This window comes from Bactrocera dorsalis, chromosome 1 (assembly GCF_023373825.1).
Source record: "Bactrocera dorsalis isolate Fly_Bdor chromosome 1, ASM2337382v1, whole genome shotgun sequence".
Taxonomy (NCBI): Eukaryota; Metazoa; Arthropoda; class Insecta; order Diptera; family Tephritidae; genus Bactrocera; species Bactrocera dorsalis.
Genome location: NC_064303.1, coordinates 32651810 through 32667499, shown reverse-complemented (window position 1 = coordinate 32667499; position 15690 = coordinate 32651810). Strand labels below are relative to the sequence as shown.

At 36.9% G+C, this 15690-nt stretch overlaps 1 pseudogene; it reads right to left on the bottom strand.

Moving 5' to 3' along the window:
• LOC125777434 (opioid-binding protein/cell adhesion molecule homolog) overlaps positions 1-15690 on the bottom strand; it is a 52446-nt pseudogene that overhangs the window by 21859 nt on the left and 14897 nt on the right.

Genomic DNA, 15690 nt, shown 5'->3' with positions numbered 1-15690 from the left:
TTGAAACTAGGATTATTAAAAAATTTTGATTTTTACTATTTTTAAAAAATTTTGATCTTTGCCAAAAAACGGGCAAAAAATTCAAACAGTCGCCATTTACTGAAATTTTTTTTTTTTTATTTATCCTAGTTCAGACGATAGCGGCATTTGTACTGATTAAAATTTTTTTTTTCTTTTTTTTTCCGATCACCCAAAGTGTTGGAATCGTGTCAGGAAGGGCGCACCCTTATTTTCAACCCCTGCCACGCCACCCCGCCGCAATTAATCAAATTATCACAATTTTTTTTTTATTTTTTTTTTGTATTATTAAAATATCAATAAATATCTGATAAAAAATTGTATAGTAAAAATGTTCTTAGTTTTTTTTTTATTGGACTTTAAAAAACGTCGTTAAATAGCATTTCTAGACTGGAATACCCCCTTAATATCAATTAAAAATTGCTAATCATCATCTGCAAAACTGAAATGGGATCTAAGGTTTGTTTTTGAAATTTTTGGCGGTCTGTTAAAATAAGGTTCATCTTTTTTCTAATGTAGGAGGGTTGCAGAAGTGAATGCAAATATTATGTGAAAAAAGGCTGTGATGAACGAAAACGTCTATAAAGTCTACAGCAGGTTTTTGACTGAAAATCCCCAATCCCTGAATTGCCAACGCATCCCTAGCAACTGTCAGATCCAGCCGGTTTTGTGATATTCTGAGAACTCAGGGGAATAGCCGCTGGTAATAAATTTTCCACATTGAAACTTATTTTAAAAAGAAAGGTAAGCCGTTTGTGGTATGATTTTTCATTGGCAAGTTAGTGCAAAACAATATATGATCTGTGGTCCTTGATGATGGTATAGTAAACCGAGCGTTTTTTTTTTATCTGCTTTTCTTTAAAATATTACGAATTTAATTTTATCTCGTTCGGTTCCTTATGTCATTTATTTACCACTTGGAGTGTACGAGAAGTTAACTCAATCCTTAAAAGAATTTTTCATTCTACCATTAGCGGTTTTGTCATTGATATATTTGTCATCTCTTTTGCATATATGTTTATTTGTAGCTATGTATATACGTTCTCGGACATATCACTTTTATTTTCGGAAACAACTCGGTGGCAATGCAATGTGCACACGTTCAGAGCGGATGTATTTACGATTCGTGCAGCGCCCACTGATGGACTGGTCCATGCTGCTTTCTTCTTCTGTTTTGTGTACTCTCTTAGCAATCATTTTATAGCACACGTACACTTCTCATCCATATATGTGAGTGTTTTTTTTTTGGTGATTCTTCTTTATATACTTTTACTGATTGCTTGTCCCAGTTTTTACTCGCTTTAATAGCATTGATTGTCTGTTGGAATATATTTAGATATATAATACATATGTGTGTTTTGTTGGACATTTGTATGAATGCGGTTAAAAAATGGTTGTACTTTCTGTTTCTATAGTTAACTACATCATTGGTACTGGTTATTGATGGTTTTTACAGAATACTTAAGAAACACTATTTTATTCGCTTAGTTTAAATTAGTTAAAAATCAAAAAGACTAAAGAATAGTGGTGCTGTTTAAATATTAAAAAAAAAAATAATTTTGAAATGTAGTTATTTTGTAATTGTGTTTAAACTGCTTATTTTATAAATTGCTAATTTTACTTACCCTGCACAATGATCGTGTCATTTTTCGTCCAGTAATTTATAGACTTCGGATATGCCTCTGACTGACACTCAAGTGCTATGTTTTGGCCGGTGGCAGCCTCGATCAGCTGATTTTGTATCCAAATCATTATCACAGTTATTCTTCTGCGTAAGAAGTTACACTTGAAAGACTATATTCAATTCTTACTGTTGCATCCTCGTACGCACCCTGGAAACGTGAGTAACCCTTGTGTAAAATGCGGTATACAACCCATGTAGAGGCTGAGGTCCCGGCTAAAATAGAGGAAGCTTCAGCGGAGCCACTTTGGCAAATTCCGTTTAAGGGTTTGCTGAATTCTAATTGCAGTGTCTGACCTCAGCCATGAAACCTCGCTATATGAATGTATATAAAACTTAATATTATTAGCCTAGTGAGGTTGAACTCTGGGATTGAGACCCGTCGCGTAGAAACTAATTCCAATAATATAAAACAAACAGCCTATTACGTGAATGTAATAAGAATTATGATATAAAGGCATGAACTTCAAATGTCCAGTCCCTAAATTGGGACGGCGGTTGATGTCCTCGTAAGAGTAAAGGTTGACGCCGCTCAAGAAATGCAATCGACAGGACAAGGACGGAGACGAGTAAGTTTTGTAACATTCAAACAGATTCCAGCACATGAAAATTTATCAAGCTACCTGGCTATCTTCAGGCGTCAACCAGTTTGATCATGTTGTGATAGATGGAAGGCACGTCCTCAGTGTCTTTGGGTTTTGTCGGGCCACTATATTTTTGAAGCGAAGGTACGTGCCCACTTCTGTATATCAAAGCACGTCCGTTAACAAACACAGGAAAGGTACGACACTGAGAAGCTATTATCACAACCGACAGCGAAACGGGTTTCTACACGACTTGGACTCCTGCTCTCTGAAAGCACTCATCAGCAAATAACAGCTGGAATTAAAATAACTGTTATTTCACAGTAAAGAGAATTCAGACAGACCCCTTTCCTCGCAATATCACGATCGACCATAAAACCAGCGTAATGGAATAAATACATAGAGTTGAAGAGGGAAGCGAGACGCATATTCAGACAAACAAAGAAAGAGGCAGAAATGCATGAGTTGAAGAGCTTGACAATTGACAAGCTGCCCGACAGAGAAAATGCTTGAGCGGAAGTTTTCAAGATGGCATCATACTTTTGTACTTTCTGTTTTCATATATGTAGGTTTTCTAAACCCTCAATTGATTTGATAGAAATAAAAACAAGTAAGGAAGAGCTAAGTTCGGGTGTCACCGAACATTTTATACTCTCGCATGATAAAGTGATAATCGAGATTTCATTATCCGTCATTTACAAATTTTTTTATTTTGCTGTAAAATTAATAAGAATTAAATTCTGAGAGATTTACCGATATTTTCGGTGAAAAATTAGGTTAGGTTAGGTTAGGCACTGAGTTCTTCGTGTTCGATATCAGGGACCTTGAAGTTGTGAAGTTATAGTCCTATCACGACAATTCTTCCACAAGGGATACCTCAGCTCAAATACCACGCCCATTTTCAATTTAAAAAAAAGCCTGCGTGCAGCTTCTTTCTGCCATTTCCTCCGTAAAATTTAGTGCTTCTGACGTTTTTTGTTAGTCGGTTAACGCACTTTTAGCGATTTTCAACATAACCTTTGTGTGGGAGGTGGGCGTGGTTATTATCCGATTTCTTCCATTTTGGAAATGTATATGGAAATGCCTGAAGGAAACAACTCTATAGAGTTTGGTTGACATAGCTATAGTAGTTTCCGAGATATATACAAAAAACTTAGTAGGGGGCGGGGCACGCCCACTTTTCCAAAAAAATTAAGTACAAATATGCCCCTCCCTAATGCGATCCGTTGAGCCAAATTTCACTTTAATATCTTTATTTATGGCTTAGTTATGACACTTTATAGGTTTTCAGTTTCCGCCATTTTGTGGGCGTGGCAGTGAACCGATTTTGCCTATCTTCGAACTTAACCTTCTTATGGAGCCAAGAAATACGTGTACCAAGTTTCATAATGATATCTCAATTTTTACTCAAGTTACAGCTTGCACAGACGGACGGACAGACGGTCGGGCGGACAGACAGACATCCGGATTTCAACTCCACTCGTCATGCTTATCACTTTGGTATATATAACCCTATATCTGACTCTTTTAGTTTTAGGACTTACAAACAACCGTTATGTGAACAAAACTATAATACTCTCCTTAGCAACTTTGTTGCGATAGTATAAATACATTAACTAATCTGGCTTGAAATCAGTTCCATCAGACCTTATTAAATTTAATATATACTCACTAGATGCATTTGATATTGAATGTCAGCTTAAACTATCGTAATTTGTTTCGATATTCATAGAAAATTTTCAACTATAATTAAAAATTCATTTCGTTTGCAATCACAATGTATGAAGACTAATTGCTATGGAATTGGGCGTACACCCGAAAATTTGCATCCAATAAAAATGCAAAGTCATTTTGCTAATGGCGTTTGTGGTTTTCCTGTGAATACATCTCCGGTTTCAAAACAGTTGAAATCATTTCATTATTACTCATGTCCCTTTCATTGGTGAACAAATTACACAGTTTTTGCCATCACATGTATTACATGCGGAAACCAATGCAAATACGCGCAATTTCGTGCAGAATACAATGAGCTTATCTAAAACAATTGAGAAATTTTAGATGTGCGCTTGTAATTGCTGAGATAAACATACATGCATAGTTTCGAAATAAATAGCTTCATGATTTCGTCGAATTTTGTTGCAATGTGTAGATTCATAATATTTAAATTTCAGGGACCACTTTTAGTATTAAAAGTATACGTATGAGTCTTTCTCATTCTTTGAGGATTGAAACGATTTTCAAAAGCTTCCCTTTAATGACATAACGCCTCAAGGATAATATAGTTTAGGTAACAAGTTAGAGAAACTATGAAAATAAAGGGTGATTTTTTAAGAGCTTGATAACTTTTTAAAAAAAAAAAAAACGCATAAAATTTGCAAAATCTCATCGGTTCTTTATTTGAAACGTTAGATTGGTTCATGACATTTACTTTTTGAAGATAATTTCATTTAAATGTTGACCGCGGCTGCGTCTTAGGTGGTCCATTCGGAAAGTCCAATTTTGGGCAACTTTTTCGAGCATTTCGGCCGGAATAGCCCGAATTTCTTCGGAAATGTTGTCTTCCAAAGCTGGAATAGTTGCTGGCTTATTTCTGTAGACTTTAGACTTGACGTAGCCCCACAAAAAATAGTCTAAAGGCGTTAAATCGCATGATCTTGGTGGCCAACTTACGGGTCCATTTCTTGAGATGAATTGTTGTCCGAAGTTTTCCCTCAAAATGGCCATAGAATCGCGAGCTGTGTGGCATGTAGCGCCATCTTGTTGAAACCACATGTCAACCAAGTTCAGTTCTTCCATTTTTGGCAACAAAAAGTTGTTAGCATCGAACGATAGCGATCGCCATTCACCGTAACGTTGCGTCCAACAGCATCTTTGAAAAAATACGGTCCAATGATTCCACCAGCGTACAAACCACACCAAACAGTGCATTTTTCGGGATGCATGGGCAGTTCTTGAACGGCTTCTGGTTGCTCTTCACCCCAAATGCGGCAATTTTGCTTATTTACGTAGCCATTCAACCAGAAATGAGCCTCATCGCTGAACAAAATTTGTCGATAAAAAAGCGGATTACGGAACACTGATTTTGGTAATAAAATTCAATGATTTGCAAGCGTTGCTCGTTAGTAAGTCTATTCATGATGAAATGTCAAAGCATACTGAGCATCTTTCTCTTTGACACCATGTCTGAAATCCCACGTGATCTGTCAAATACTAATGCATGAAAATCCTAACCTCAAAAAAATCACCCGTTATTTCTAAATGAAATTGTTTAGATTTACGAATTTCGAAAAAATATCATAAAATACAAATAATTTAATATTATTGCCAAGACTTTAGCTTTGTTATTAAATTAAGAAATTAAAACAAAACCATCCGAGTTACTACCTCACAAATATAAATATAAATTAACTTTTAAAAAATCCTTTAGGGAGATATTTTTGAACATAAAGACTATTGGAATACAAAAATATTTATTATATTTTAATTTTTGGACTAGAAAACTTCTCTAATCCAATAGTCGTAAAAATGTAAAAATATAAATCTCGAATGACTACGCATCAAGTAAACTAAAATAACATTTATACAATGGCACTCTTTTAACCACATTTTCGTTATTTAATTTAATTTAAACCAAATGTCAACGAAATGAAAAATGCAATATGAAATTTGCTTTGTAATCAAATGACAAACTGACACACATAATTTCGAATTTGGATGCGCAATTTTTGTTGTCCGCAATTCCATTTAAACAAATTTTTTCTAATGTGTTTAAATAGTTTTTTCTATTCTTTCAATAATTTCGCTTTCAATTTTCTCTTTTTTAAATCACATATGTATGTATTTCAAATATTATTTTCATTGTTTGGTGTCGCTTTCAGCAGGCTCTCAAATTAGTGGTTAATGTAACTAGGTATAACGCACTTGATGTCTACTTGAATTATGCAAAACTTAGATTTTATTTTATGTTCTGCAACTGGAAACTTTTCTCTATAAAAGAAAAAGTTAACCATTTCGGGATCACTAGAATATCTACTAATTCTTAACACAGGATAATAAAGTTGTAAATAATAGGTTTAGTAAAAGGCAGTCCATCATTTGTACATTATATTGATGGTTTTATGTACCATAGTTAGATTGATTTCGTTTGGGTTATATATGCATGTTTCGTTCGGTAACTTGTTGCTATTTTAAATATGATTTTCATAATACAAATGGTCGATTTTTACAAGCTTCTCTAGAGGTAAATTCATGGCCTGGACTATAAGGTGGAAAGTAACCTCTTGGAGCATCTAACGAGTCAACAACAACGGAAATACAGGTTACAAAAGCCATATATTGAAAAAATAATTTATTTATTTTATTATCGTTTTATATACTAACTAGCTGACCCCGCAGCCGTTGTCCTGCGTGAAATTATGTGCTTTGAAATGAAAAGAAATTTGAAATGAAAATTCATATTGTGTTGATAATCATTTAATTGAGATTTTTCTACATTTTTTTTTCAATGTAACGCAGCTTGATAAACAACATTTTTTGGTTTCTGTCCCGGTGCGTTAATGTACAGAGAAGATGGTTTTCCAACTCGTGTGCACGCCACTTATATCTGGCCGTGTGAAAAACATAGCATTTCCAAATTTATGCCACCCACTATGCGACTATCCTGTTGATCGTCATCTCAAATTCAATTTTCACTGGAAACGGAATACATTTGAGCTGAAATGGCAATCGTTAGAACTCAAAGGAATTCGTACAATCAAGCATTCTGCGCCCTTGTTTTCGATGGGTGCTTCACAATCAGTCGGGTTTCATTACACAGTTTCGGTGCATGAAAATTGCGAAACATAATAATGACAGGTCCAACTTTGAGACGCACAGGATGCGGTGGCATACCAAGCCTCTCCAAAGAATTTAGAAATTTCACTGGATAATTGACGGCGTCGTCGTCATTGTCAAGATGATCGATCGATTTGTATGAACGCAAGTCTCCCGGAATTTGACTTTGAATCTTCCAGTTTAAGTCATCAACATCGGTATTTTTGGCAGCTAACATTGCGCGTGCACTTAAGGAATCGTAGTTACGATAATTTGGCCAATGTCCGAACATTCGTGATGAGTTCATATTTCGTGAATTAATCGAAATAAAAATTTATATCGAAAAGTGTGCGAACTTCATTTTCATTCCAGTGATTAATATGTTCCAGCAATTGTTATTGCTGGCTTACTTCTCCAAAACTTGCACACACCGAACCATTCACAGTACGCAATGACTCAAATGAAGTTGAACCGCGTACATTTATCAATAGCAACCGAAGGTAGAAAATATCGTCGTTTTTCGGGTGGATTGTGTAAATTCGTCCTAATGCATTAGTTAATAAGACACCTGGATGTCAATCTACTGGTTGGCCTTGCTTTCTGCGTAACTATTTCTTCGACGATGCTTTCCATGTATAATATCAAAGTATTTCCGAATGTCCTTGCAAATGGATCACTGACGAAAGTTGTGCTTCCTTTGGTCACGTACTTCCAAACGTATTTTATCGATTTCACCAAACTGCAATACTAAACACTGATATGAGTTTTTAATGTGAATTAGACAATAACGGTGAATACAGTACGATCCATGTGTTGTCAACTTCGATATTCACTCTTCTTAGTTGAATACTGAACGTTCTGTTATCTGGTGAGCGACGCCGATAGAGTTGATATCTACCATTTCTAGTTTGTGCTTCCGAAAGAAAAGCACGTGGATAGTGTTTCGTGCATTTATTGTCAGACATACAAACCGAAGTGGGATTGTAATGTCCGCAAGGTCCATGAATCATATTGGTTTCCACTACTTCCTATAATACTGGATCTTTCTCTACTTCAGGAATTTCCGCAGAAATTTTTTCATCAATTTGATCTGGTGTAACCATCATCCAAAGAAGAATGTGTGCATGCAAAATAGAGGTTTTTGCCACTCAACAAAGTACATCTCATCCAACAGCACCACATATACGTTGCTTCAAGATAAAGACAATCAAACGTCGTAACTGTTGTAGGAAAAGTCGTGCTGTAACATCGTGACGATCACTTGCTGATTGACCGCGAATTATAATTCCGAACGTATGTCTCCGCATCCTGGGAGTACTTCTTGCCTTGCCTTGCCTTGGCCTGCCATACTTTGTTGGCAAAAAGAACACCGACCGATATTAGGTCGACCTCTTGGTGGCTTCGTAAGTTACGAATCGTAACAAATTTCAATCTGCAATTGACCTCTTTGTGTGAAACACACGTAAAGTTTTCACTGAATAATTTTCAATAATTTTTCTTTTGAATAGACGAAATAAAAAAGCAAGCGACCGAAATTGAACGAATCAAATAATTTACAAATCAAAATATTGAAAAACAAAACAAACAAAAATTGAAAAAAAATGTGTATGGAAAAAATTTACTTTTTAGAATTGTCAAATTTTCCTACTTTTCCTCATAATGATATAACTATGTATATCCACAGATATCGCCTTTTACTTTGGCATCGTTTTGTTTGATACACGTTTACGCCAATTTAAGGTTTGAATATTGGATACTGCGATGGTAGCGCCATCTATCGGTCAAACATTCCAAAATTAAAAATTGATTAAAAATGAAAAAATAATTTAAAAAACATTTTCCAGTGGACCAAATTGTAAATATAAACCTTTCCCGAATCTCCTTGAACGTACACACAAAATTTCATCAAAATCGGCCCATCCGTTTAGGAGCAGTTCCTAGGCAAACACACGGTCAGAAGATTTATATATATAAAGATTGGACACTGAAAGCATGCAAGATCTCGGAAATGGAAAGTTCGAACTGACTGATCTTTGAAAGTCAATAAAACTTCATAACTAATGGTGTTTTTGAGAAACCAACTTTTTTAAACAACAATAACATTCTTAGTAAGGTAAGGTTAGTAACATACCTAAAACGTTCTATACAAACATTGCTTAAAATAGTGAATTTAAGAAGAAAATAATTATTATATAGAAGCGGTAAGTTTTTTGGCATAAGCCTTTCTGTAAATCTAATTTAAATGTAGAATAAAACTAAAGAGATCACAAGAACATTGAACATCAACAAGTCAGAATCATAATATAAGCTCAGCAGATTTAATCTCGGTACATATATAAATGCTTAAAAGAATAACCGCTAGTAAAAAAGTATATTTTATTGTCGCTACAGTATTCATTGTAGAAACAGAGCATATTGGGGAACGAAAAAAAAATTCTCCATAGCGCTATTGCGAGATAAATATTCTTTTTTAAGATTTTTTTGAAATCAAAATTGCGGCCGCAATTTCTGGCCTAATAATGAAAGTAGGCATATTTATCAACGAAAATGTTTTTTTTTTTTTTCGTTGGATTTGGCTCGTCTTGGAAGACCCACACGGTCGATTGCTGTTTTGTTTCGGGCTCATACGCATAGATCCATGATTTGTCACCTGTGACGATCTTCTAAACGTCTTTTTTCAGCATTTCTTTACACCAATCTACACGAGCCTTTTTTTGAGCGATTGTCAAATTGTGCGGGATCCAACGAGAACAAACCTTTTTTACGGCCAGGTGTTATCGCGTAAGCGGTGTCTACGCCAATTAAGAAGAAGAAGTCCATGCAATATTAAATGTATGCTGGTGGGAGAAATGCATAGGCATGCCTCTATCTGAAGGTATGTTACATAACGGTTCGGTTATCAGTTCACGTACGGCATCGATGTTTTCTGGCACAACGGCTCTTTTTGGACGACCTTCACGGAATTCGTCTTTGAGCGTGCGTCGGCCACGATTGAATTCGTTGTACCAGTTTTTCACAGTGTTATAGGATGGTTCTTCATAGCCAGGCCCGTAGCCAGCTTTTCATTTCGGAGGGGGCTGAAGTAAAAACATATATAAACTTTGAATTTTCTGTTTATTAAAAAAAAAACAATATAAATTCATATATGTATTACTTAAATTATTTGGTAGTTGTAACTTAAATAAGTAATATTTTTCTTTTCTTCTTGTTTGCCATATCATTAATTACTTCATCTGGATCTATTTTAATATCCCAGTGCACTGCAATAACAGCAAGTGCACTCAGCCGCTCATTGCCCATCACACTGCGTGGTAAAGTTTTTATTCTTTTTAAGGTTGAAGAAGTTCTTTCGAAGGAAGCGGTCCTCACTGGAAGAGTTGGTAAAATTGTAAGCAGGTAGTGAATATTTTTAAAATACGTTGCATCGCAATGTTGCAGTAATTTCAACACTTCTATGGTTGGATCTATTGTTGATAAGCTGGCACACCACAATCGATATTCTGATTTTAATGCTGTCATTGATATTTGCTCCTCGAAGTAAATAGTTATATAATTTAAATCTTCGGCATTATCAATTGCAGCAAAACCTGGGAGTAGAATTTGAAATGACGAGAGTATATCCTCATTCACTAATAAACGTTCTGTCATGTTTTGAATCAGAGCATCAACGCATGGAATAAATATTGTAACTCTGAAGTGGCTTTCAGGGGTTGTGCAAGGTGGATTAGCACTAGTAGTTTGACGCGAAGTCACTCTAGGCACTACAAGATCTATGTCATAAAGATCTTTAGACATTTGTGATGCTGTTTGGAAAATATCGTTGAAAAAACCATCCGCTGTTTCTCTTATCTGGTGCAGAGTTCTTATTAATTCTTTGACTCGGTTCATTGCTGATACAAAATCCATAGATTTTTCTTGGAGTTACACAGACAGTGGCAGCGTTAAGCTGAACAATTGCTCACAGACGAATAGACTAAGCAAAAAATCGCTTTTCTCTACCGCTGCTAAGAAGGCTGATGCTTTAGACGAAATGGACCATGTCTTACTCGAAATTATTTCCAAACTTAGTACAATGAATTTGAAAAGCTCCACAAAGCTTATAAGGCTTTCATGCCTTTCTATAAACCTTGTTTCACAAAGGCGAACAAGTCGTCTTTTTTTGCTTTCTGGTGCGTGCTTCTGTATAACGTCCTGGAAAGTTGTGTTTGCATTTGAATGGTTTCTAAATAAATTTGCTATTTCATTGACAATACCAAGGCAGTTCCGTATTGAAGGTAATGACATAGTATTAGAAAGCGCAAGGTTCAATCGGTGACTAGCGCAATGAACATATCGTGCTTTTGGATACAGTTGTCTTATCCTGGTTTGCACTCCACATAAATGCCCTGACATGTTTGCTGCTCCATCATATCCCTGTCCAACCAACTTCGCCATATCAAGATGGAGATCTGTACAACGCTTAAGTATGACGTTTGATAAGTTTTAAGTCACCTTCTAGTGTAGTTGCGTACGACTGTTATAGGTTTGAGCTGAGTTTTGTATAAAAGTTTCAGTCAGTGATAAATCTTTTTTATTTGCGATTTATTTAAAAAATTTCCTTATTTCGGGGGGGGGCTTCAGCCCTCTAGCCCCCCCCCCCCCCCTGCCTACGTGCCTGTTCATAGCCATACAAAGATTTTAGTTCATTGATGCACACTTGTCGTGATAATCCACATCGAAAGTTGTGAAATATGATCACACGAAAATGTTCACGAGTTAATTCCATTTTTTGGCCGAGATGAATTTTTTAATTCGCTGTAAATAAAACAATTCACGATTAAATGACAAAACGTTCTGAGTGATGTTATGCTAAAAAATGTCAAACTTTCTAATGGAAATTTCAGATTGCACCTGGCAATACTTAGTGTTGCCTAGTCCAGAAATATATATAGCAGCCTATGTACTGGACCATTTTTTACGTGTCATTTTAACAATTTATTTAACTATTATACACCCAATACATAAACATAAAGAACCATTTTGTATTCGAAATGAATGTATTTATTTATAAAAACAAAAAACGGACAGTGATTTGTCAGAAGGTCATTTGGTTTCACGTCGCCACGTTATGGTCGGTGTTGGTGAGCCAACTGCTGCGCATTTCAGTGTTACGTTGGTGCCCTCTCGTAACACCATATCTGTGCTGGTGGGATAATCGAGGATATCTGGTGGAACTGTGTACGCGAAAAGCGAGTACCGTAACAACTACGAAGCAAATAAAACAGTAATGGACCAAACAGTCAGAATTTTATTGTTCATGTTGCATTGTATAGCGTTGCATGGTGATGACATAATTTGCACAATCATTGTTATGTTGTCCAGCGAAGAAGCCATGGTCAACGACATCATGACGCAATAAATGATTTAGACATGGCACGTGATTTGTATGTAGCACCAGCAGCGTTGAAGTGTTAGAAATTTGCCAGCGGGCAGATTCGCGTATCATGTTGGGATGTTGTTGTCATTATTTTATTAGTAATATTATTATTTCACATATGTTGAAATTTATATTTCATTAAAATTGCTGTAATAAACTCAAAACTTTTAAAATATAGAAAATTTTTAAATCTCATTTCATTAACGTTTTGTGTATTTCTAATTTCTGTATTTCCAAGGATAAACAAGGAAAAACGCTAGCTTTGCTTGTTGCATCGAATCTTAAATATCTGTCACAAATATAAAGATACCTTACAAGAACTTAGTTCCATTCGCTTAGTTTGTATGCCAGCAATATGCTATAGTGACACGACTTGAAAAACTTTTTCGAAGGATGCAATATTTCCTTAGATATTAATCAGTTCTTGAAAATATCTCGCCAAATGAAAACGTTTTCCATACAAGGACTTGATTCTCATGATTCAGCTATATCATATAGTTTTTCGACATGGGTGTTTCCGAATTAGTAGCTTCTTTGGAAGAAGAGAACTGAGAGACTTACATATGTGTGTAAATACTAATTGACAGACAAACGGACAGCTCAGCACTCTAATCGATTTTAACAAACAACCCCACTAACGTTTGTTATATCAAGTAACGCGTTTTTTGTACCAAATTACGTAAACTCGTGATATTCTTTAGGAGGAGTATTAACCTAATTTCTTCTTCTTCTTTACTGGCGTAGACACCGCTTACGCGATTATAGCCGAGTCAACAACAGCGCGCCAGTCGTTTCTTCTCTTCGCTACGTGGCGCCAATTGGATATTCCAAGCGAAGCCAGGTCCTTCTCCACTTGGTCCTTCCAACGGAGTGGAGGTCTTCCTCTTCCTCTGCTTCCCCCGGCGGGTACAGCGTCGAATACTTTCAGAGCTGGAGTGTTTTCGTCCATTCGGACAACATGGCCTAGCCAGCGTAGCCGCTGTCTTTTAATTCGCTGAACTATGTCAATGTCGTCGTATATCTCGTACAGCTCATCGTTCCATCGAATGCGATATTCGCCGTGGCCAACGCGCAAAGGACCATAAATCTTTCGCAGAACTTTTCTCTCGAAAACTCTCAACGTCGACTCATCTGTTGTTGACATCGTCCAGGCCTCTGCACCATATAGCAGGACGGGAATTATGAGTGACTTATAGAGTTTGGCTTTTTGTCTGTCGAGAGAGGACTTTGCTTCTCAATTGCCTACTCAGTCCGAAGTAGCACCTGTTGGCAAGAGTTATCCTGCGTTGGATTTCAAAGCTGACATTGTTGGTGGTGTTTACGCTGGTTCCAAGATAGACGAAATTATCTACAACTTCAAAGTTATGACTGTCAACAGTGACGTGAGTGCCAAGTCGCGAGTGCGACGACTGTTTGTTTGATGACAGGAGATATTTCGTCTTGCCCTCGTTCACTGCCAGACCCATTTGCGTTGCTTCCTTGTTCAGTCTGGAGAAAGCAGAACTAACGGCGCGGGTGTTGAGACCGATGATATCAATATCATCGGCATACGCCAGCAGCTGTACACTCTTATAAAAGATTGTACCTGCTCGATTAAGTTCTGCAGCTCGAACTATTTTCTCCAGCAGCAGATTGAAGAAATCGCACGACAGGGAGTCGCCTTGTCTGAAACCTCGTTTGGTATCGAACGGCTCGGAGAGGTCCTTCCCGATCCTGACGGAGCTTTTGGTCCCGCTCAATGTCAGTTTACACAGCCGTATTAGTTTTGCGGGGATACCAAATTCAGACATTGCGGCATAAAGGCAGCTCCTTTTCGTACTGTCGAAAGCAGCTTTAAAATCGACGAAGAGGTGATGTGTGTCGATTCTCCTTTCACGGGAGGATGGAGTCATATGTAGAAGTTCACGCAAGTGAGGAAAGTTCTCTGATCGCCATTCACTTGGGAGTGGCCAGAAACGATTCTTTTACATATGACTCAAGCAGCTCACGACTTCCGGTCTTTGACCAAGTATCCTCTGGGTAGCCTAAGAACATCCGTTTGAAGGCGAGCTAACGTGAGAAGGCGAAATATCCCCTACATAGGGTTGTGCGCTGGGCTTGGGACCCGCCACGTAAAAAAACAACCCCAGCGAATAGCAACAACCAGCCTCGGATGAGAGACCCCCCTTTTGATGACGACCATGGAAAACGAAATAAGGACTACGAATTGAGGGCATGCACCTGGAATGTCCGGTCCCTTAATTGGGAAGGTGCCGCTGCCCAGCTGGTTGATGTCCTCGTGAACCTAATTTCTAGCAGGAAATATTCTATTGGACCTTCACTAACATAAAGTATGAGGTCAATTTTGTTCAATATTGTTTGATATTTCTTCATGGAAAGACTGACACCTAAACAACGTTTACAAATCGTTCAACTTTATTACGAAAATTCACTTTCTCTAAAGGGTTTGCTTCGCAAGCTTCGCTCAACTTGAGATTCTGCGCCGTTCGCAGCAACTTGGACTGACGTTTGTAACGACTCGGCGCATTTTACGTCGAGATCTTAAGATAAAAGCTTACAAAATACATCTTGTGCAAAAATTGAAGCTGTTTGACCTTCCCAGGTGACATCGTTTCTTTTATGGCCTCTTGAAAAGTTTCAAGAAGACTCGACGTTTTTAGGCCAAATTTTGTTTAGCGATGAGAGCTATTGGTATGTAAATAAGCAAAATTGCCGCCATTAAGACGAAGAACAACATGAAAAGATTCAAAAGAAGAAGAATCATCATCTATCTTTTTCAAAAATGATAACGGTGAGAACCCAACCGTCAATGGCGACCATGATAACCGACTATTGGATGATTGAAATTGAAGCTCGTGATCTCGGCAATATATGGTTGCAATATGATGGTGCCCTTTCCCACATGCAGCATAAGTTAATGGATTTATAGGGAACACTTCGGTGAGCAGAAATTTCACTTTTCGTACCATACCAAGATGCTGTGTTATCCTCCGTTTGATGTTTTGATGTTTCAGAACTTAGACAAAATGCTCGGACGAGTCATCAAAAATTTAACTCAACGAACAGATCATTTCTGACATTGCCGCGCCAACATTTTAAAGAGATAATCTTAAAAAAATGAATTTGAAAGGGTGTTCTTTCCAATGATAATAAACATTCCCCATTAAATTTGAAGTTTC